A 20,874-nucleotide genomic window follows, 5' to 3' on the forward strand; every position below is an offset into this window, starting at 1 on the left:
CAAAGCCCAGTGTCACATGCAAGTAGGAGGAGTAAGAAGGGTTCCTGGCAAATCCGGGTTATGGATTGCATTTAAAAAGGCCCCGTGGGAGTGCAATGGGCCCCTGTCTTGCTGCTTAGCAATAATGGTATGGGTTTAGGTTCTGCTGTGTGTACTGGTGGTTGACTGCCCCCCAGCCCAGAGTGTGCATGGAAAATTGTCTGGCAGCCTCCCTGACAGCAAGCAGTGATAGTGCCCATGAAGGGCACCTTGTTGGGCCCGCCCCTTTCACGGTTATCGCTTCTCGGCCTTTTGGCTAAGATCAAGTGTAGTATCTGTTCTTATCAGTTTAATATCTGATACGTCCCCTATCTGGGGACCATATATTAAATGGATTTTTGAGAACGGGGGCCGATTTCGAAGCTTGCTTCCGTCGCCCTATGCATTGACCCGATATGGCAGTATCTTCGGGTACAGTGCACCACCCCCTTACAGGGTTAAAAAGAAAGATTCCTACTTTCATTGCTACCTGCTTGCTGGCTAGCCAGCTAGCCAGCCCTGTGGGCCTTGCTGCTGCTGCAGCCAAAAAACAAAAGGTGGTGCTGCTGCTGCTTCTGCTGCTTCTGCTTCTGCTTGTGTCTGGCCGCTGTTGGAGCGTCCAGGCACAGGACTTCTGCTGCTGCTGACTAAATGGCCTCCTTAATTGGATCATTTGAGTAGCCAGCACACCTGTGCAGGTAGGGCATGACATGATAGGCAGCTGCCTTGATAGCGGGTGGGTGCTGAATGTTCCTAATTGACAAAATAAGATTAATGCTTATGAAGAAATATAAAATCTCATCCCTTCCCCAATATCGCGCCACACCCCTACCCCTTAATTCCCTGGTTGAACTTGATGGACATATGTCTTTTTTCGACCGTACTAACTATGTAACTATGTAACATAACATGGGGGGGGGGGGGGTCTCCTGGCTGTTCACACAGGTGTGTCATTGCTGTACATTGACCATGCATTGCTTCTGTGGTATTGCAAAGGCAAAGACAAATGCTTCCAGCCATCCATTGCACTAATGGATTGGTCATCAGCTGGCTGTCTATGTCCCGCATCAATATAGACCAAAGTACAGAGGGTTAGGCTATGCTATTGTGCACCTACCTGATGCATCAGAAGGTGCGAGGCCCTTGCTAAATTCTGTGCACAGACTTTGAGATCTATACTTTAGACTGTATCTAAACCTGCTCCAACATGGACTGACATTCTGGCCTACTTTCAGCCGATGCGACTTGTCTGTCGCTGAACAGTCGCTTTTTATGTATTCAGCACCTATGTATAATGTTGTAAAAATGCTCTAGAAGCTAAAGTCGCAGAAATGTCACACATATTTGGCCTGCAACTTTCTGTGCGACAAATTCAGACAGGAAAAATCAGTATAAATCCTTAGAAAATTATCCCCCAGTGTCTCCATCTGCTGGCGGTATTGAATAAGCATTGCTGCACTGATGGGGTATGCATTAGACGAAAAAAAAGAAGAAAAAGAAGAATAATACGCCCAGAAAAGAGGCGAAAAGGAGAAAAACGTAAAAAAACGTGAAAAAAAAGTAAGAGGAAGAGAAGGGAAAAAAAGGTGGAAATGGGTTTAAAAGTGATTTCGGCGGAGAATATATATATATATATATATATATATATATATATACGCGCACACACACACATATATATAAACGTATTCTCCGTTGAGATATTGCAGCCGCTGCTGTGTCCAGGCCCAGGAGCCTTAGCACTGTGCTGTGATGTCACACAATACCACTGACATCACTAGGTGTAAACAACATCTCTCCTTTGCTGTGTATGTGACTATGGAGCTGTTTGGTGATGTCGTCTATTATGGCCTTCATAGAAGCAACAGGAGATTGTTGCATCCATCTAGAACCCTCAGAACTACAGTGCTATGATGTCACTCACTTCCACAGGCCTTGCAGAGTGTAAACAACAACAACCCAGCTTTGTTGTGTATGTAACCATAGGGATTTGTGATGTCACCTAGAACCTTCACAGCAGCGACAGCTTTATGAGGAGCATCAGCACTGCTCTGCCTGAGCAGAACCATCACCGCCATAGGTTGTCAAATAACCCGGGTTTAACCCACACAGGTAAGTCCAATGGGGTGCAGGCATGTCCTCTATGCTTACAGCTTCCCGTGGGTGTTGGTTTGATACCGTTTGGGGACAGCCAAGGAGGCATCTGCAGGCAACAAAGGTAGGTGTGTGCTTGTGTGTGTGTTTCCTATGCAGATCCTAAGCCCAGTGTCACATGCAAGTAGGAGGAGTAAGAAGGGTTCCTGGCAAATCCGGGTTATGGATTGCATTTAAAAAGGCCCCGTGGGAGTGCAATGGGCCCCTGTCTTGCTGCTTAGCAATAATGGTATGGGTTTAGGTTCTGCTGTGTGTACTGGTGGTTGACTGCCCCCCAGCCCAGAGTGTGCATGGAAAATTGTCTGGCAGCCTCCCTGACAGCAAGCAGTGATAGTGCCCATGAAGGGCACCTTGTTGGGCCCGCCCCTTTCACGGTTATCGCTTCTCGGCCTTTTGGCTAAGATCAAGTGTAGTATCTGTTCTTATCAGTTTAATATCTGATACGTCCCCTATCTGGGGACCATATATTAAATGGATTTTTGAGAACGGGGGCCGATTTCGAAGCTTGCTTCCGTCGCCCTATGCATTGACCCGATATGGCAGTATCTTCGGGTACAGTGCACCACCCCCTTACAGGGTTAAAAAGAAAGATTCCTACTTTCATTGCTACCTGCTTGCTGGCTAGCCAGCTAGCCAGCCCTGTGGGCCTTGCTGCTGCTGCAGCCAAAAAACAAAAGGTGGTGCTGCTGCTGCTTCTGCTGCTTCTGCTTCTGCTTGTGTCTGGCCGCTGTTGGAGCGTCCAGGCACAGGACTTCTGCTGCTGCTGACTAAATGGCCTCCTTAATTGGATCATTTGAGTAGCCAGCACACCTGTGCAGGTAGGGCATGACATGATAGGCAGCTGCCTTGATAGCGGGTGGGTGCTGAATGTTCCTAATTGACAAAATAAGATTAATGCTTATGAAGAAATATAAAATCTCATCCCTTCCCCAATATCGCGCCACACCCCTACCCCTTAATTCCCTGGTTGAACTTGATGGACATATGTCTTTTTTCGACCGTACTAACTATGTAACTATGTAACATAACATGGGGGGGGGTCTCCTGGCTGTTCACACAGGTGTGTCATTGCTGTACATTGACCATGCATTGCTTCTGTGGTATTGCAAAGGCAAAGACAAATGCTTCCAGCCATCCATTGCACTAATGGATTGGTCATCAGCTGGCTGTCTATGTCCCGCATCAATATAGACCAAAGTACAGAGGGTTAGGCTATGCTATTGTGCACCTACCTGATGCATCAGAAGGTGCGAGGCCCTTGCTAAATTCTGTGCACAGACTTTGAGATCTATACTTTAGACTGTATCTAAACCTGCTCCAACATGGACTGACATTCTGGCCTACTTTCAGCCGATGCGACTTGTCTGTCGCTGAACAGTCGCTTTTTATGTATTCAGCACCTATGTATAATGTTGTAAAAATGCTCTAGAAGCTAAAGTCGCAGAAATGTCACACATATTTGGCCTGCAACTTTCTGTGCGACAAATTCAGACAGGAAAAATCAGTATAAATCCTTAGAAAATTATCCCCCAGTGTCTCCATCTGCTGGCGGTATTGAATAAGCATTGCTGCACTGATGGGGTATGCATTAGACGACAAAAAAGAAGAAAAAGAAGAAGAATACGCCCAGAAAAGAGGCGAAAAGGAGAAAAACGTAAAAAAACGTGAAAAAAAAGTAAGAGGAAGAGAAGGGAAAAAAAGGTGGAAATGGGTTTAAAAGTGATTTCGGCGGAGAAATATATATATATATATATATATATATATATATATATATATATATACGCGCACACACACACATATATATAAACGTATTCTCCGTTGAGATATTGCAGCCGCTGCTGTGTCCAGGCCCAGGAGCCTTAGCACTGTGCTGTGATGTCACTCAATACCACTGACATCACTAGGTGTAAACAACATCTCTCCTTTGCTGTGTATGTGACTATGGAGCTGTTTGGTGATGTCGTCTATTATGGCCTTCATAGAAGCAACAGGAGATTGTTGCATCCATCTAGAACCCTCAGAACTACAGTGCTATGATGTCACTCACTTCCACAGGCCTTGCAGAGTGTAAACAACAACAACCCAGCTTTGTTGTGTATGTAACCATAGGGATTTGTGATGTCACCTAGAACCTTCACAGCAGCGACAGCTTTATGAGGAGCATCAGCACTGCTCTGCCTGAGCAGAACCATCACCGCCATAGGTTGTCAAATAACCCGGGTTTAACCCACACAGGTAAGTCCAACGGGGTGCAGGCATGTCCTCTATGCTTACAGCTTCCCGTGGGTGTTGGTTTGATACCGTTTGGGGACAGCCAAGGAGGCATCTGCAGGCAACAAAGGTAGGTGTGTGCTTGTGTGTGTGTTTCCTATGCAGATCCTAAGCCCAGTGTCACATGCAAGTAGGAGGAGTAAGAAGGGTTCCTGGCAAATCCGGGTTATGGATTGCATTTAAAAAGGCCCCGTGGGAGTGCAATGGGCCCCTGTCTTGCTGCTTAGCAATAATGGTATGGGTTTAGGTTCTGCTGTGTGTACTGGTGGTTGACTGCCCCCCAGCCCAGAGTGTGCATGGAAAATTGTCTGGCAGCCTCCCTGACAGCAAGCAGTGATAGTGCCCATGAAGGGCACCTTGTTGGGCCCGCCCCTTTCACGGTTATCGCTTCTCGGCCTTTTGGCTAAGATCAAGTGTAGTATCTGTTCTTATCAGTTTAATATCTGATACGTCCCCTATCTGGGGACCATATATTAAATGGATTTTTGAGAACGGGGGCCGATTTCGAAGCTTGCTTCCGTCGCCCTATGCATTGACCCGATATGGCAGTATCTTCGGGTACAGTGCACCACCCCCTTACAGGGTTAAAAAGAAAGATTCCTACTTTCATTGCTACCTGCTTGCTGGCTAGCCAGCTAGCCAGCCCTGTGGGCCTTGCTGCTGCTGCAGCCAAAAAACAAAAGGTGGTGCTGCTGCTGCTTCTGCTGCTTCTGCTTCTGCTTCTGCTTGTGTCTGGCCGCTGTTGGAGCGTCCAGGCACAGGACTTCTGCTGCTGCTGACTAAATGGCCTCCTTAATTGGATCATTTGAGTAGCCAGCACACCTGTGCAGGTAGGGCATGACATGATAGGCAGCTGCCTTGATAGCGGGTGGGTGCTGAATGTTCCTAATTGACAAAATAAGATTAATGCTTATAAAGAAATATAAAATCTCATCCCTTCCCCAATATCGCGCCACACCCCTACCCCTTAATTCCCTGGTTGAACTTGATGGACATATGTCTTTTTTCGACCGTACTAACTATGTAACTATGTAACATAACATGGGGGGGGGGGGGGTCTCCTGGCTGTTCACACAGGTGTGTCATTGCTGTACATTGACCATGCATTGCTTCTGTGGTATTGCAAAGGCAAAGACAAATGCTTCCAGCCATCCATTGCACTAATGGATTGGTCATCAGCTGGCTGTCTATGTCCCGCATCAATATAGACCAAAGTACAGAGGGTTAGGCTATGCTATTGTGCACCTACCTGATGCATCAGAAGGTGCGAGGCCCTTGCTAAATTCTGTGCACAGACTTTGAGATCTATACTTTAGACTGTATCTAAACCTGCTCCAACATGGACTGACATTCTGGCCTACTTTCAGCCGATGCGACTTGTCTGTCGCTGAACAGTCGCTTTTTATGTATTCAGCACCTATGTATAATGTTGTAAAAATGCTCTAGAAGCTAAAGTCGCAGAAATGTCACACATATTTGGCCTGCAACTTTCTGTGCGACAAATTCAGACAGGAAAAATCAGTATAAATCCTTAGAAAATTATCCCCCAGTGTCTCCATCTGCTGGCAGTATTGAATAAGCATTGCTGCACTGATGGGGTATGCATTAGACGAAAAAAAAGAAGAAAAAGAAGAATAATACGCCCAGAAAAGAGGCGAAAAGGAGAAAAACGTAAAAAAACGTGAAAAAAAAGTAAGAGGAAGAGAAGGGAAAAAAAGGTGGAAATGGGTTTAAAAGTGATTTCGGCGGAGAAATATATATATATATATATATATATATATATATATATACGCGCACACACACACATATATATAAACGTATTCTCCGTTGAGATATTGCAGCCGCTGCTGTGTCCAGGCCCAGGAGCCTTAGCACTGTGCTGTGATGTCACTCAATACCACTGACATCACTAGGTGTAAACAACATCTCTCCTTTGCTGTGTATGTGACTATGGAGCTGTTTGGTGATGTCGTCTATTATGGCCTTCATAGAAGCAACAGGAGATTGTTGCATCCATCTAGAACCCTCAGAACTACAGTGCTATGATGTCACTCACTTCCACAGGCCTTGCAGAGTGTAAACAACAACAACCCAGCTTTGTTGTGTATGTAACCATAGGGATTTGTGATGTCACCTAGAACCTTCACAGCAGCGACAGCTTTATGAGGAGCATCAGCACTGCTCTGCCTGAGCAGAACCATCACCGCCATAGGTTGTCAAATAACCCGGGTTTAACCCACACAGGTAAGTCCAATGGGGTGCAGGCATGTCCTCTATGCTTACAGCTTCCCGTGGGTGTTGGTTTGATACCGTTTGGGGACAGCCAAGGAGGCATCTGCAGGCAACAAAGGTAGGTGTGTGCTTGTGTGTGTGTTTCCTATGCAGATCCTAAGCCCAGTGTCACATGCAAGTAGGAGGAGTAAGAAGGGTTCCTGGCAAATCCGGGTTATGGATTGCATTTAAAAAGGCCCCGTGGGAGTGCAATGGGCCCCTGTCTTGCTGCTTAGCAATAATGGTATGGGTTTAGGTTCTGCTGTGTGTACTGGTGGTTGACTGCCCCCCAGCCCAGAGTGTGCATGGAAAATTGTCTGGCAGCCTCCCTGACAGCAAGCAGTGATAGTGCCCATGAAGGGCACCTTGTTGGGCCCGCCCCTTTCACGGTTATCGCTTCTCGGCCTTTTGGCTAAGATCAAGTGTAGTATCTGTTCTTATCAGTTTAATATCTGATACGTCCCCTATCTGGGGACCATATATTAAATGGATTTTTGAGAACGGGGGCCGATTTCGAAGCTTGCTTCCGTCGCCCTATGCATTGACCCGATATGGCAGTATCTTCGGGTACAGTGCACCACCCCCTTACAGGGTTAAAAAGAAAGATTCCTACTTTCATTGCTACCTGCTTGCTGGCTAGCCAGCTAGCCAGCCCTGTGGGCCTTGCTGCTGCTGCAGCCAAAAAACAAAAGGTGGTGCTGCTGCTGCTTCTGCTGCTTCTGCTTCTGCTTGTGTCTGGCCGCTGTTGGAGCGTCCAGGCACAGGACTTCTGCTGCTGCTGACTAAATGGCCTCCTTAATTGGATCATTTGAGTAGCCAGCACACCTGTGCAGGTAGGGCATGACATGATAGGCAGCTGCCTTGATAGCGGGTGGGTGCTGAATGTTCCTAATTGACAAAATAAGATTAATGCTTATGAAGAAATATAAAATCTCATCCCTTCCCCAATATCGCGCCACACCCCTACCCCTTAATTCCCTGGTTGAACTTGATGGACATATGTCTTTTTTCGACCGTACTAACTATGTAACTATGTAACATAACATGGGGGGGGGGGTCTCCTGGCTGTTCACACAGGTGTGTCATTGCTGTACATTGACCATGCATTGCTTCTGTGGTATTGCAAAGGCAAAGACAAATGCTTCCAGCCATCCATTGCACTAATGGATTGGTCATCAGCTGGCTGTCTATGTCCCGCATCAATATAGACCAAAGTACAGAGGGTTAGGCTATGCTATTGTGCACCTACCTGATGCATCAGAAGGTGCGAGGCCCTTGCTAAATTCTGTGCACAGACTTTGAGATCTATACTTTAGACTGTATCTAAACCTGCTCCAACATGGACTGACATTCTGGCCTACTTTCAGCCGATGCGACTTGTCTGTCGCTGAACAGTCGCTTTTTATGTATTCAGCACCTATGTATAATGTTGTAAAAATGCTCTAGAAGCTAAAGTCGCAGAAATGTCACACATATTTGGCCTGCAACTTTCTGTGCGACAAATTCAGACAGGAAAAATCAGTATAAATCCTTAGAAAATTATCCCCCAGTGTCTCCATCTGCTGGCGGTATTGAATAAGCATTGCTGCACTGATGGGGTATGCATTAGACGAAAAAAAAGAAGAAAAAGAAGAATAATACGCCCAGAAAAGAGGCGAAAAGGAGAAAAACGTAAAAAAACGTGAAAAAAAAGTAAGAGGAAGAGAAGGGAAAAAAAGGTGGAAATGGGTTTAAAAGTGATTTCGGCGGAGAAATATATATATATATATATATATATATATATATATATACGCGCACACACACACATATATATAAACGTATTCTCCGTTGAGATATTGCAGCCGCTGCTGTGTCCAGGCCCAGGAGCCTTAGCACTGTGCTGTGATGTCACTCAATACCACTGACATCACTAGGTGTAAACAACATCTCTCCTTTGCTGTGTATGTGACTATGGAGCTGTTTGGTGATGTCGTCTATTATGGCCTTCATAGAAGCAACAGGAGATTGTTGCATCCATCTAGAACCCTCAGAACTACAGTGCTATGATGTCACTCACTTCCACAGGCCTTGCAGAGTGTAAACAACAACAACCCAGCTTTGTTGTGTATGTAACCATAGGGATTTGTGATGTCACCTAGAACCTTCACAGCAGCGACAGCTTTATGAGGAGCATCAGCACTGCTCTGCCTGAGCAGAACCATCACCGCCATAGGTTGTCAAATAACCCGGGTTTAACCCACACAGGTAAGTCCAATGGGGTGCAGGCATGTCCTCTATGCTTACAGCTTCCCGTGGGTGTTGGTTTGATACCGTTTGGGGACAGCCAAGGAGGCATCTGCAGGCAACAAAGGTAGGTGTGTGCTTGTGTGTGTGTTTCCTATGCAGATCCTAAGCCCAGTGTCACATGCAAGTAGGAGGAGTAAGAAGGGTTCCTGGCAAATCCGGGTTATGGATTGCATTTAAAAAGGCCCCGTGGGAGTGCAATGGGCCCCTGTCTTGCTGCTTAGCAATAATGGTATGGGTTTAGGTTCTGCTGTGTGTACTGGTGGTTGACTGCCCCCCAGCCCAGAGTGTGCATGGAAAATTGTCTGGCAGCCTCCCTGACAGCAAGCAGTGATAGTGCCCATGAAGGGCACCTTGTTGGGCCCGCCCCTTTCACGGTTATCGCTTCTCGGCCTTTTGGCTAAGATCAAGTGTAGTATCTGTTCTTATCAGTTTAATATCTGATACGTCCCCTATCTGGGGACCATATATTAAATGGATTTTTGAGAACGGGGGCCGATTTCGAAGCTTGCTTCCGTCGCCCTATGCATTGACCCGATATGGCAGTATCTTCGGGTACAGTGCACCACCCCCTTACAGGGTTAAAAAGAAAGATTCCTACTTTCATTGCTACCTGCTTGCTGGCTAGCCAGCTAGCCAGCCCTGTGGGCCTTGCTGCTGCTGCAGCCAAAAAACAAAAGGTGGTGCTGCTGCTGCTGCTTCTGCTGCTTCTGCTTCTGCTTGTGTCTGGCCGCTGTTGGAGCGTCCAGGCACAGGACTTCTGCTGCTGCTGACTAAATGGCCTCCTTAATTGGATCATTTGAGTAGCCAGCACACCTGTGCAGGTAGGGCATGACATGATAGGCAGCTGCCTTGATAGCGGGTGGGTGCTGAATGTTCCTAATTGACAAAATAAGATTAATGCTTATGAAGAAATATAAAATCTCATCCCTTCCCCAATATCGCGCCACACCCCTATCCCTTAATTCCCTGGTTGAACTTGATGGACATATGTCTTTTTTCGACCGTACTAACTATGTAACTATGTAACATAACATGGGGGGGGAGGGGGGGTTCTCCTGGCTGTTCACACAGGTGTGTCATTGCTGTACATTGACCATGCATTGCTTCTGTGGTATTGCAAAGGCAAAGACAAATGCTTCCAGCCATCCATTGCACTAATGGATTGGTCATCAGCTGGCTGTCTATGTCCCGCATCAATATAGACCAAAGTACAGAGGGTTAGGCTATGCTATTGTGCACCTACCTGATGCATCAGAAGGTGCGAGGCCCTTGCTAAATTCTGTGCACAGACTTTGAGATCTATACTTTAGACTGTATCTAAACCTGCTCCAACATGGACTGACATTCTGGCCTACTTTCAGCCGATGCGACTTGTCTGTCGCTGAACAGTCGCTTTTTATGTATTCAGCACCTATGTATAATGTTGTAAAAATGCTCTAGAAGCTAAAGTCGCAGAAATGTCACACATATTTGGCCTGCAACTTTCTGTGCGACAAATTCAGACAGGAAAAATCAGTATAAATCCTTAGAAAATTATCCCCCAGTGTCTCCATCTGCTGGCGGTATTGAATAAGCATTGCTGCACTGATGGGGTATGCATTAGACGAAAAAAAAGAAGAAAAAGAAGAATAATACGCCCAGAAAAGAGGCGAAAAGGAGAAAAACGTAAAAAAACGTGAAAAAAAAGTAAGAGGAAGAGAAGGGAAAAAAAGGTGGAAATGGGTTTAAAAGTGATTTCGGCGGAGAAATATATATATATATATATATATATATATATATATATATATATATACGCGCACACACACACATATATATAAACGTATTCTCCGTTGAGATATTGCAGCCGCTGCTGTGTCCAGGCCCAGGAGCCTTAGCACTGTGCTGTGATGTCACTCAATACCACTGACATCACTAGGTGTAAACAACATCTCTCCTTTGCTGTGTATGTGACTATGGAGCTGTTTGGTGATGTCGTCTATTATGGCCTTCATAGAAGCAACAGGAGATTGTTGCATCCATCTAGAACCCTCAGAACTACAGTGCTATGATGTCACTCACTTCCACAGGCCTTGCAGAGTGTAAACAACAACAACCCAGCTTTGTTGTGTATGTAACCATAGGGATTTGTGATGTCACCTAGAAACTTCACAGCAGCGACAGCTTTATGAGGAGCATCAGCACTGCTCTGCCTGAGCAGAACCATCACCGCCATAGGTTGTCAAATAACCCGGGTTTAACCCACACAGGTAAGTCCAATGGGGTGCAGGCATGTCCTCTATGCTTACAGCTTCCCGTGGGTGTTGGTTTGATACCGTTTGGGGACAGCCAAGGAGGCATCTGCAGGCAACAAAGGTAGGTGTGTGCTTGTGTGTGTGTTTCCTATGCAGATCCTAAGCCCAGTGTCACATGCAAGTAGGAGGAGTAAGAAGGGTTCCTGGCAAATCCGGGTTATGGATTGCATTTAAAAAGGCCCCGTGGGAGTGCAATGGGCCCCTGTCTTGCTGCTTAGCAATAATGGTATGGGTTTAGGTTCTGCTGTGTGTACTGGTGGTTGACTGCCCCCCAGCCCAGAGTGTGCATGGAAAATTGTCTGGCAGCCTCCCTGACAGCAAGCAGTGATAGTGCCCATGAAGGGCACCTTGTTGGGCCCGCCCCTTTCACGGTTATCGCTTCTCGGCCTTTTGGCTAAGATCAAGTGTAGTATCTGTTCTTATCAGTTTTCATGCTGGTGGGGATGGGTGCTGCATGGAGGATGCAGGTGTACCAGGGCTTTCCGGGGCTGGTTCTGAGGAATCAGCTCGACGGCTGCCCCGATGTGACCTGTTCCCTCCGGGTCTCGCCATGAGGCTGAGAGGGTCTAGAGCCGAGGTACTTTTGTGCCTCGGGGAGTGGTGACCCCGAGGTGCCGAAACTCACTGGGAGAATAGGCTCACTGAGTTGAAGCACGGGCACCATAATCTCTTCACCTTGTGGCACTCACCTCTTGATTCCCGGCCTTCTGGCTAGGATCAGAGAAATTTTTATAGATCCGGCCGGATGTCCGGGCAGTATATCTGCACACATTCACTTATTTATTTATTTTTTGTCTCACTGTGTCACTTTTTGCGTGTTGTGTGTTCACAGGATTTGTCAGGATGCGGTAGCCCTTCTGGGTGTCCCTCCTGGCGGTCTAGGGGAGGTGTGTGTGGCCATTAGGTTCCGCACCTCCCTGCAAACACCCCGGGTACTCCTGCTTCGCAGGGTACCTACCGTAATCGGCTCTGCGGGCAGATACCTTGGCTAACGCCAAGGGGGATGCCGGGAGCATTTGTGGTCTCCTAGTAGCTTCGGCGAAAAGGGACATCGAACCTGGAACCTCGCAGGTACCTTTTGGTCCGGAGGCGAAGGGTAAGGTTTGTTGGGGGGCCTCTCTCCTATCGGAGAAGGGCTTGCGATAGACCGCATCCTTTGTGCACGTTTTTTTTTAGTGTAACACGTTTGCACTTTTTCTTGCACTTTGGGTGAATCGAAAGCACGTTCCTCGGCTTTAAAAAAAAAAAAAAAAAAAAAAAAAAAAAAAAAATCTGTTCTTATCAGTTTAATATCTGATACGTCCCCTATCTGGGGACCATATATTAAATGGATTTTTGAGAACGGGGGCCGATTTCGAAGCTTGCTTCCGTCGCCCTATGCATTGACCCGATATGGCAGTATCTTCGGGTACAGTGCACCACCCCCTTACAGGGTTAAAAAGAAAGATTCCTACTTTCATTGCTACCTGCTTGCTGGCTAGCCAGCTAGCCAGCCCTGTGGGCCTTGCTGCTGCTGCAGCCAAAAAACAAAAGGTGGTGCTGCTGCTGCTTCTGCTGCTTCTGCTTCTGCTTGTGTCTGGCCGCTGTTGGAGCGTCCAGGCACAGGACTTCTGCTGCTGCTGACTAAATGGCCTCCTTAATTGGATCATTTGAGTAGCCAGCACACCTGTGCAGGTAGGGCATGACATGATAGGCAGCTGCCTTGATAGCGGGTGGGTGCTGAATGTTCCTAATTGACAAAATAAGATTAATGCTTATGAAGAAATATAAAATCTCATCCCTTCCCCAATATCGCGCCACACCCCTACCCCTTAATTCCCTGGTTGAACTTGATGGACATATGTCTTTTTTCGACCGTACTAACTATGTAACTATGTAACATAACATGGGGGGGGGGGGGGGTCTCCTGGCTGTTCACACAGGTGTGTCATTGCTGTACATTGACCATGCATTGCTTCTGTGGTATTGCAAAGGCAAAGACAAATGCTTCCAGCCATCCATTGCACTAATGGATTGGTCATCAGCTGGCTGTCTATGTCCCGCATCAATATAGACCAAAGTACAGAGGGTTAGGCTATGCTATTGTGCACCTACCTGATGCATCAGAAGGTGCGAGGCCCTTGCTAAATTCTGTGCACAGACTTTGAGATCTATACTTTAGACTGTATCTAAACCTGCTCCAACATGGACTGACATTCTGGCCTACTTTCAGCCGATGCGACTTGTCTGTCGCTGAACAGTCGCTTTTTATGTATTCAGCACCTATGTATAATGTTGTAAAAATGCTCTAGAAGCTAAAGTCGCAGAAATGTCACACATATTTGGCCTGCAACTTTCTGTGCGACAAATTCAGACAGGAAAAATCAGTATAAATCCTTAGAAAATTATCCCCCAGTGTCTCCATCTGCTGGCGGTATTGAATAAGCATTGCTGCACTGATGGGGTATGCATTAGACGAAAAAAAAGAAGAAAAAGAAGAATAATACGCCCAGAAAAGAGGCGAAAAGGAGAAAAACGTAAAAAAACGTGAAAAAAAAGTAAGAGGAAGAGAAGGGAAAAAAAGGTGGAAATGGGTTTAAAAGTGATTTCGGCGGAGAAATATATATATATATATATATATATATATATATATACGCGCACACACACACATATATATAAACGTATTCTCCGTTGAGATATTGCAGCCGCTGCTGTGTCCAGGCCCAGGAGCCTTAGCACTGTGCTGTGATGTCACTCAATACCACTGACATCACTAGGTGTAAACAACATCTCTCCTTTGCTGTGTATGTGACTATGGAGCTGTTTGGTGATGTCGTCTATTATGGCCTTCATAGAAGCAACAGGAGATTGTTGCATCCATCTAGAACCCTCAGAACTACAGTGCTATGATGTCACTCACTTCCACAGGCCTTGCAGAGTGTAAACAACAACAACCCAGCTTTGTTGTGTATGTAACCATAGGGATTTGTGATGTCACCTAGAACCTTCACAGCAGCGACAGCTTTATGAGGAGCATCAGCACTGCTCTGCCTGAGCAGAACCATCACCGCCATAGGTTGTCAAATAACCCGGGTTTAACCCACACAGGTAAGTCCAATGGGGTGCAGGCATGTCCTCTATGCTTACAGCTTCCCGTGGGTGTTGGTTTGATACCGTTTGGGGACAGCCAAGGAGGCATCTGCAGGCAACAAAGGTAGGTGTGTGCTTGTGTGTGTGTTTCCTATGCAGATCCTAAGCCCAGTGTCACATGCAAGTAGGAGGAGTAAGAAGGGTTCCTGGCAAATCCGGGTTATGGATTGCATTTAAAAAGGCCCCGTGGGAGTGCAATGGGCCCCTGTCTTGCTGCTTAGCAATAATGGTATGGGTTTAGGTTCTGCTGTGTGTACTGGTGGTTGACTGCCCCCCAGCCCAGAGTGTGCATGGAAAATTGTCTGGCAGCCTCCCTGACAGCAAGCAGTGATAGTGCCCATGAAGGGCACCTTGTTGGGCCCGCCCCTTTCACGGTTATCGCTTCTCGGCCTTTTGGCTAAGATCAAGTGTAGTATCTGTTCTTATCAGTTTAATATCTGATACGTCCCCTTTCTGGGAACCATATATTAAATGGATTTTTGAGAACGGGGGCCGATTTCGAAGCTTGCTTCCGTCGCCCTATGCATTGACCCGATATGGCAGTATCTTCGGGTACATTGCACCACCCCCTTACAGGGTTAAAAAGAAAGATTCCTACTTTCATTGCTACCTGCTTGCTGGCTAGCCAGCTAGCCAGCCCTGTGGGCCTTGCTGCTGCTGCAGCCAAAAAACAAAAGGTGGTGCTGCTGCTGCTTCTGCTGCTTCTGCTTCTGCTTGTGTCTGGCCGCTGTTGGAGCGTCCAGGCACAGGACTTCTGCTGCTGCTGACTAAATGGCCTCCTTAATTGGATCATTTGAGTAGCCAGCACACCTGTGCAGGTAGGGCATGACATGATAGGCAGCTGCCTTGATAGCGGGTGGGTGCTGAATGTTCCTAATTGACAAAATAAGATTAATGCTTATGAAGAAATATAAAATCTCATCCCTTCCCCAATATCGCGCCACACCCCTACCCCTTAATTCCCTGGTTGAACTTGATGGACATATGTCTTTTTTCGACCGTACTAACTATGTAACTATGTAACATAACATGGGGGGGGGGGGTCTCCTGGCTGTTCACACAGGTGTGTCATTGCTGTACATTGACCATACATTGCTTCTGTGGTATTGCAAAGGCAAAGACAAATGCTTCCAGCCATCCATTGCACTAATGGATTGGTCATCAGCTGGCTGTCTATGTCCCGCATCAATATAGACCAAAGTACAGAGGGTTAGGCTATGCTATTGTGCACCTACCTGATGCATCAGAAGGTGCGAGGCCCTTGCTAAATTCTGTGCACAGACTTTGAGATCTATACTTTAGACTGTATCTAAACCTGCTCCAACATGGACTGACATTCTGGCCTACTTTCAGCCGATGCGACTTGTCTGTCGCTGAACAGTCGCTTTTTATGTATTCAGCACCTATGTATAATGTTGTAAAAATGCTCTAGAAGCTAAAGTCGCAGAAATGTCACACATATTTGGCCTGCAACTTTCTGTGCGACAAATTCAGACAGGAAAAATCAGTATAAATCCTTAGAAAATTATCCCCCAGTGTCTCCATCTGCTGGCGGTATTGAATAAGCATTGCTGCACTGATGGGGTATGCATTAGACGAAAAAAAAGAAGAAAAAGAAGAATAATACGCCCAGAAAAGAGGCGAAAAGGAGAAAAACGTAAAAAAACGTGAAAAAAAAGTAAGAGGAAGAGAAGGGAAAAAAAAGGTGGAAATGGGTTTAAAAGTGATTTCGGCGGAGAAATATATATATATATATATATATATATATATATATATATATACGCGCACACACACACATATATATAAACGTATTCTCCGTTGAGATATTGCAGCCGCTGCTGTGTCCAGGCCCAGGAGCCTTAGCACTGTGCTGTGATGTCACTCAATACCACTGACATCACTAGGTGTAAACAACATCTCTCCTTTGCTGTGTATGTGACTATGGAGCTGTTTGGTGATGTCGTCTATTATGGCCTTCATAGAAGCAACAGGAGATTGTTGCATCCATCTAGAACCCTCAGAACTACAGTGCTATGATGTCACTCACTTCCACAGGCCTTGCAGAGTGTAAACAACAACAACCCAGCTTTGTTGTGTATGTAACCATAGGGATTTGTGATGTCACCTAGAACCTTCACAGCAGCGACAGCTTTATGAGGAGCATCAGCACTGCTCTGCCTGAGCAGAACCATCACCGCCATAGGTTGTCAAATAACCCGGGTTTAACCCACACAGGTAAGTCCAATGGGGTGCAGGCATGTCCTCTATGCTTACAGCTTCCCGTGGGTGTTGGTTTGATACCGTTTGGGGACAGCCAAGGAGGCATCTGCAGGCAACAAAGGTAGGTGTGTGCTTGTGTGTGTGTTTCCTATGCAGATCCTAAGCCCAGTGTCACATGCAAGTAGGAGGAGTAAGAAGGGTTCCTGGCAAATCCGGGTTATGGATTGCATTTAAAAAGGCCCCGTGGGAGTGCAATGGGCCCCTGTCTTGCTGCTTAGCAATAATGGTATGGGTTTAGGTTCTGCTGTGTGTACTGGTGGTTGACTGCCCCCCAGCCCAGAGTGTGCATGGAAAATTGTCTGGCAGCCTCCCTGACAGCAAGCAGTGATAGTGCCCATGAAGGGCACCTTGTTGGGCCCGCCCCTTTCACGGTTATCGCTTCTCGGCCTTTTGGCTAAGATCAAGTGTAGTATCTGTTCTTATCAGTTTAATATCTGATACGTCCCCTATCTGGGGACCATATATTAAATGGATTTTTGAGAACGGGGGCCGATTTCGAAGCTTGCTTCCGTCGCCCTATGCATTGACCCGATATGGCAGTATCTTCGGGTACAGTGCACCACCCCCTTACAGGGTTAAAAAGAAAGATTCCTACTTTCATTGCTACCTGCTTGCTGGCTAGCCAGCTAGCCAGCCCTGTGGGCCTTGCTGCTGCTGCAGCCAAAAAACAAAAGGTGGTGCTGCTGCTGCTTCTGCTGCTTCTGCTTCTGCTTGTGTCTGGCCGCTGTTGGAGCGTCCAGGCACAGGACTTCTGCTGCTGCTGACTAAATGGCCTCCTTAATTGGATCATTTGAGTAGCCAGCACACCTGTGCAGGTAGGGCATGACATGATAGGCAGCTGCCTTGATAGCGGGTGGGTGCTGAATGTTCCTAATTGACAAAATAAGATTAATGCTTATGAAGAAATATAAAATCTCATCCCTTCCCCAATATCGCGCCACACCCCTACCCCTTAATTCCCTGGTTGAACTTGATGGACATATGTCTTTTTTCGACCGTACTAACTATGTAACTATGTAACATAACATGGGGGGGGGGGGGTCTCCTGGCTGTTCACACAGGTGTGTCATTGCTGTACATTGACCATGCATTGCTTCTGTGGTATTGCAAAGGCAAAGACAAATGCTTCCAGCCATCCATTGCACTAATGGATTGGTCATCAGCTGGCTGTCTATGTCCCGCATCAATATAGACCAAAGTACAGAGGGTTAGGCTATGCTATTGTGCACCTACCTGATGCATCAGAAGGTGCGAGGCCCTTGCTAAATTCTGTGCACAGACTTTGAGATCTATACTTTAGACTGTATCTAAACCTGCTCCAACATGGACTGACATTCTGGCCTACTTTCAGCCGATGCGACTTGTCTGTCGCTGAACAGTCGCTTTTTATGTATTCAGCACCTATGTATAATGTTGTAAAAATGCTCTAGAAGCTAAAGTCGCAGAAATGTCACACATATTTGGCCTGCAACTTTCTGTGCGACAAATTCAGACAGGAAAAATCAGTATAAATCCTTAGAAAATTATCCCCCAGTGTCTCCATCTGCTGGCGGTATTGAATAAGCATTGCTGCACTGATGGGGTATGCATTAGACGAAAAAAAAGAAGAAAAAGAAGAATAATACGCCCAGAAAAGAGGCGAAAAGGAGAAAAACGTAAAAAAACGTGAAAAAAAAGTAAGAGGAAGAGAAGGGAAAAAAAGGTGGAAATGGGTTTAAAAGTGATTTCGGCGGAGAAATATATATATATATATATATATATATATATATATATATATATATACGCGCACACACACACATATATATAAACGTATTCTCCGTTGAGATATTGCAGCCGCTGCTGTGTCCAGGCCCAGGAGCCTTAGCACTGTGCTGTGATGTCACTCAATACCACTGACATCACTAGGTGTAAACAACATCTCTCCTTTGCTGTGTATGTGACTATGGAGCTGTTTGGTGATGTCGTCTATTATGGCCTTCATAGAAGCAACAGGAGATTGTTGCATCCATCTAGAACCCTCAGAACTACAGTGCTATGATGTCACTCACTTCCACAGGCCTTGCAGAGTGTAAACAACAACAACCCAGCTTTGTTGTGTATGTAACCATAGGGATTTGTGATGTCACCTAGAACCTTCACAGCAGCGACAGCTTTATGAGGAGCATCAGCACTGCTCTGCCTGAGCAGAACCATCACCGCCATAGGTTGTCAAATAACCCGGGTTTAACCCACACAGGTAAGTCCAATGGGGTGCAGGCATGTCCTCTATGCTTACAGCTTCCCGTGGGTGTTGGTTTGATACCGTTTGGGGACAGCCAAGGAGGCATCTGCAGGCAACAAAGGTAGGTGTGTGCTTGTGTGTGTGTTTCCTATGCAGATCCTAAGCCCAGTGTCACATGCAAGTAGGAGGAGTAAGAAGGGTTCCTGGCAAATCCGGGTTATGGATTGCATTTAAAAAGGCCCCGTGGGAGTGCAATGGGCCCCTGTCTTGCTGCTTAGCAATAATGGTATGGGTTTAGGTTCTGCTGTGTGTACTGGTGGTTGACTGCCCCCCAGCCCAGAGTGTGCATGGAAAATTGTCTGGCAGCCTCCCTGACAGCAAGCAGTGATAGTGCCCATGAAGGGCACCTTGTTGGGCCCGCCCCTTTCACGGTTATCGCTTCTCGGCCTTTTGGCTAAGATCAAGTGTAGTATCTGTTCTTATCAGTTTAATATCTGATACGTCCCCTATCTGGGGACCATATATTAAATGGATTTTTGAGAACGGGGGCCGATTTCGAAGCTTGCTTCCGTCGCCCTATGCATTGACCCGATATGGCAGTATCTTCGGGTACAGTGCACCACCCCCTTACAGGGTTAAAAAGAAAGATTCCTACTTTCATTGCTACCTGCTTGCTGGCTAGCCAGCTAGCCAGCCCTGTGGGCCTTGCTGCTGCTGCAGCCAAAAAACAAAAGGTGGTGCTGCTGCTGCTTCTGCTGCTTCTGCTTCTGCTTGTGTCTGGCCGCTGTTGGAGCGTCCAGGCACAGGACTTCTGCTGCTGCTGACTAAATGGCCTCCTTAATTGGATCATTTGAGTAGCCAGCACACCTGTGCAGGTAGGGCATGACATGATAGGCAGCTGCCTTGATAGCGGGTGGGTGCTGAATGTTCCTAATTGACAAAATAAGATTAATGCTTATGAAGAAATATAAAATCTCATCCCTTCCCCAATATCGCGCCACACCCCTACCCCTTAATTCCCTGGTTGAACTTGATGGACATATGTCTTTTTTCGACCGTACTAACTATGTAACTATGTAACATAACATGGGGGGGGGGGGGGGGGTCTCCTGGCTGTTCACACAGGTGTGTCATTGCTGTACATTGACCATGCATTGCTTCTGTGGTATTGCAAAGGCAAAGACAAATGCTTCCAGCCATCCATTGCACTAATGGATTGGTCATCAGCTGGCTGTCTATGTCCCGCATCAATATAGACCAAAGTACAGAGGGTTAGGCTATGCTATTGTGCACCTACCTGATGCATCAGAAGGTGCGAGGCCCTTGCTAAATTCTGTGCACAGACTTTGAGATCTATACTTTAGACTGTATCTAAACCTGCTCCAACATGGACTGACATTCTGGCCTACTTTCAGCCGATGCGACTTGTCTGTCGCTGAACAGTCGCTTTTTATGTATTCAGCACCTATGTATAATGTTGTAAAAATGCTCTAGAAGCTAAAGTCGCAGAAATGTCACACATATTTGGCCTGCAACTTTCTGTGCGACAAATTCAGACAGGAAAAATCAGTATAAATCCTTAGAAAATTATCCCCCAGTGTCTCCATCTGCTGGCGGTATTGAATAAGCATTGCTGCACTGATGGGGTATGCATTAGACGAAAAAAAAGAAGAAAAAGAAGAATAATACGCCCAGAAAAGAGGCGAAAAGGAGAAAAACGTAAAAAAACGTGAAAAAAAAGTAAGAGGAAGAGAAGGGAAAAAAAGGTGGAAATGGGTTTAAAAGTGATTTCGGCGGAGAAATATATATATATATATATATATATATATATATATATATATATATACGCGCACACACACACATATATATAAACGTATTCTCCGTTGAGATATTGCAGCCGCTGCTGTGTCCAGGCCCAGGAGCCTTAGCACTGTGCTGTGATGTCACTCAATACCA

At 46.3% G+C, this 20,874-nt stretch overlaps 9 non-coding genes and 1 pseudogene across 9 annotated transcripts; all 10 read left to right on the plus strand.

Annotated features, from left to right (window-relative positions):
- Positions 1-275: 275 nt before the first annotated feature.
- Positions 276-466, plus strand: LOC130320757 (U2 spliceosomal RNA). Its single transcript, XR_008866608.1, has one exon. It is a non-coding gene; the product is annotated as a U2 spliceosomal RNA (small nuclear RNA).
- A 2,080-nt stretch (positions 467-2,546) lies between these two features.
- Positions 2,547-2,737, plus strand: LOC130320758 (U2 spliceosomal RNA). The gene has a single exon (XR_008866609.1). It is a non-coding gene; the product is annotated as a U2 spliceosomal RNA (small nuclear RNA).
- A 2,086-nt stretch (positions 2,738-4,823) lies between these two features.
- LOC130320760 (U2 spliceosomal RNA) lies at positions 4,824-5,014 on the plus strand. Its single transcript, XR_008866610.1, has one exon. It is a non-coding gene; the product is annotated as a U2 spliceosomal RNA (small nuclear RNA).
- Positions 5,015-7,103: 2,089 nt separating this feature from the next.
- LOC130320761 (U2 spliceosomal RNA) lies at positions 7,104-7,294 on the plus strand. The gene has a single exon (XR_008866611.1). It is a non-coding gene; the product is annotated as a U2 spliceosomal RNA (small nuclear RNA).
- A 2,080-nt stretch (positions 7,295-9,374) lies between these two features.
- LOC130320763 (U2 spliceosomal RNA) lies at positions 9,375-9,565 on the plus strand. Its single transcript, XR_008866613.1, has one exon. It is a non-coding gene; the product is annotated as a U2 spliceosomal RNA (small nuclear RNA).
- A 2,097-nt stretch (positions 9,566-11,662) lies between these two features.
- LOC130320831 (U2 spliceosomal RNA) lies at positions 11,663-11,822 on the plus strand (annotated as a pseudogene).
- Positions 11,823-12,516: 694 nt separating this feature from the next.
- LOC130320824 (U2 spliceosomal RNA) lies at positions 12,517-12,712 on the plus strand. The gene has a single exon (XR_008866665.1). It is a non-coding gene; the product is annotated as a U2 spliceosomal RNA (small nuclear RNA).
- Positions 12,713-14,794: 2,082 nt separating this feature from the next.
- LOC130320802 (U2 spliceosomal RNA) lies at positions 14,795-14,985 on the plus strand. The gene has a single exon (XR_008866649.1). It is a non-coding gene; the product is annotated as a U2 spliceosomal RNA (small nuclear RNA).
- A 2,086-nt stretch (positions 14,986-17,071) lies between these two features.
- Positions 17,072-17,262, plus strand: LOC130320764 (U2 spliceosomal RNA). Its single transcript, XR_008866614.1, has one exon. It is a non-coding gene; the product is annotated as a U2 spliceosomal RNA (small nuclear RNA).
- A 2,090-nt stretch (positions 17,263-19,352) lies between these two features.
- LOC130320765 (U2 spliceosomal RNA) lies at positions 19,353-19,543 on the plus strand. The gene has a single exon (XR_008866615.1). It is a non-coding gene; the product is annotated as a U2 spliceosomal RNA (small nuclear RNA).
- Positions 19,544-20,874: the final 1,331 nt, after the last annotated feature.

Source organism: Hyla sarda, unplaced genomic scaffold (assembly GCF_029499605.1).
Source record: "Hyla sarda isolate aHylSar1 unplaced genomic scaffold, aHylSar1.hap1 scaffold_222, whole genome shotgun sequence".
Classification (NCBI taxonomy): domain Eukaryota; kingdom Metazoa; phylum Chordata; class Amphibia; order Anura; family Hylidae; genus Hyla; species Hyla sarda.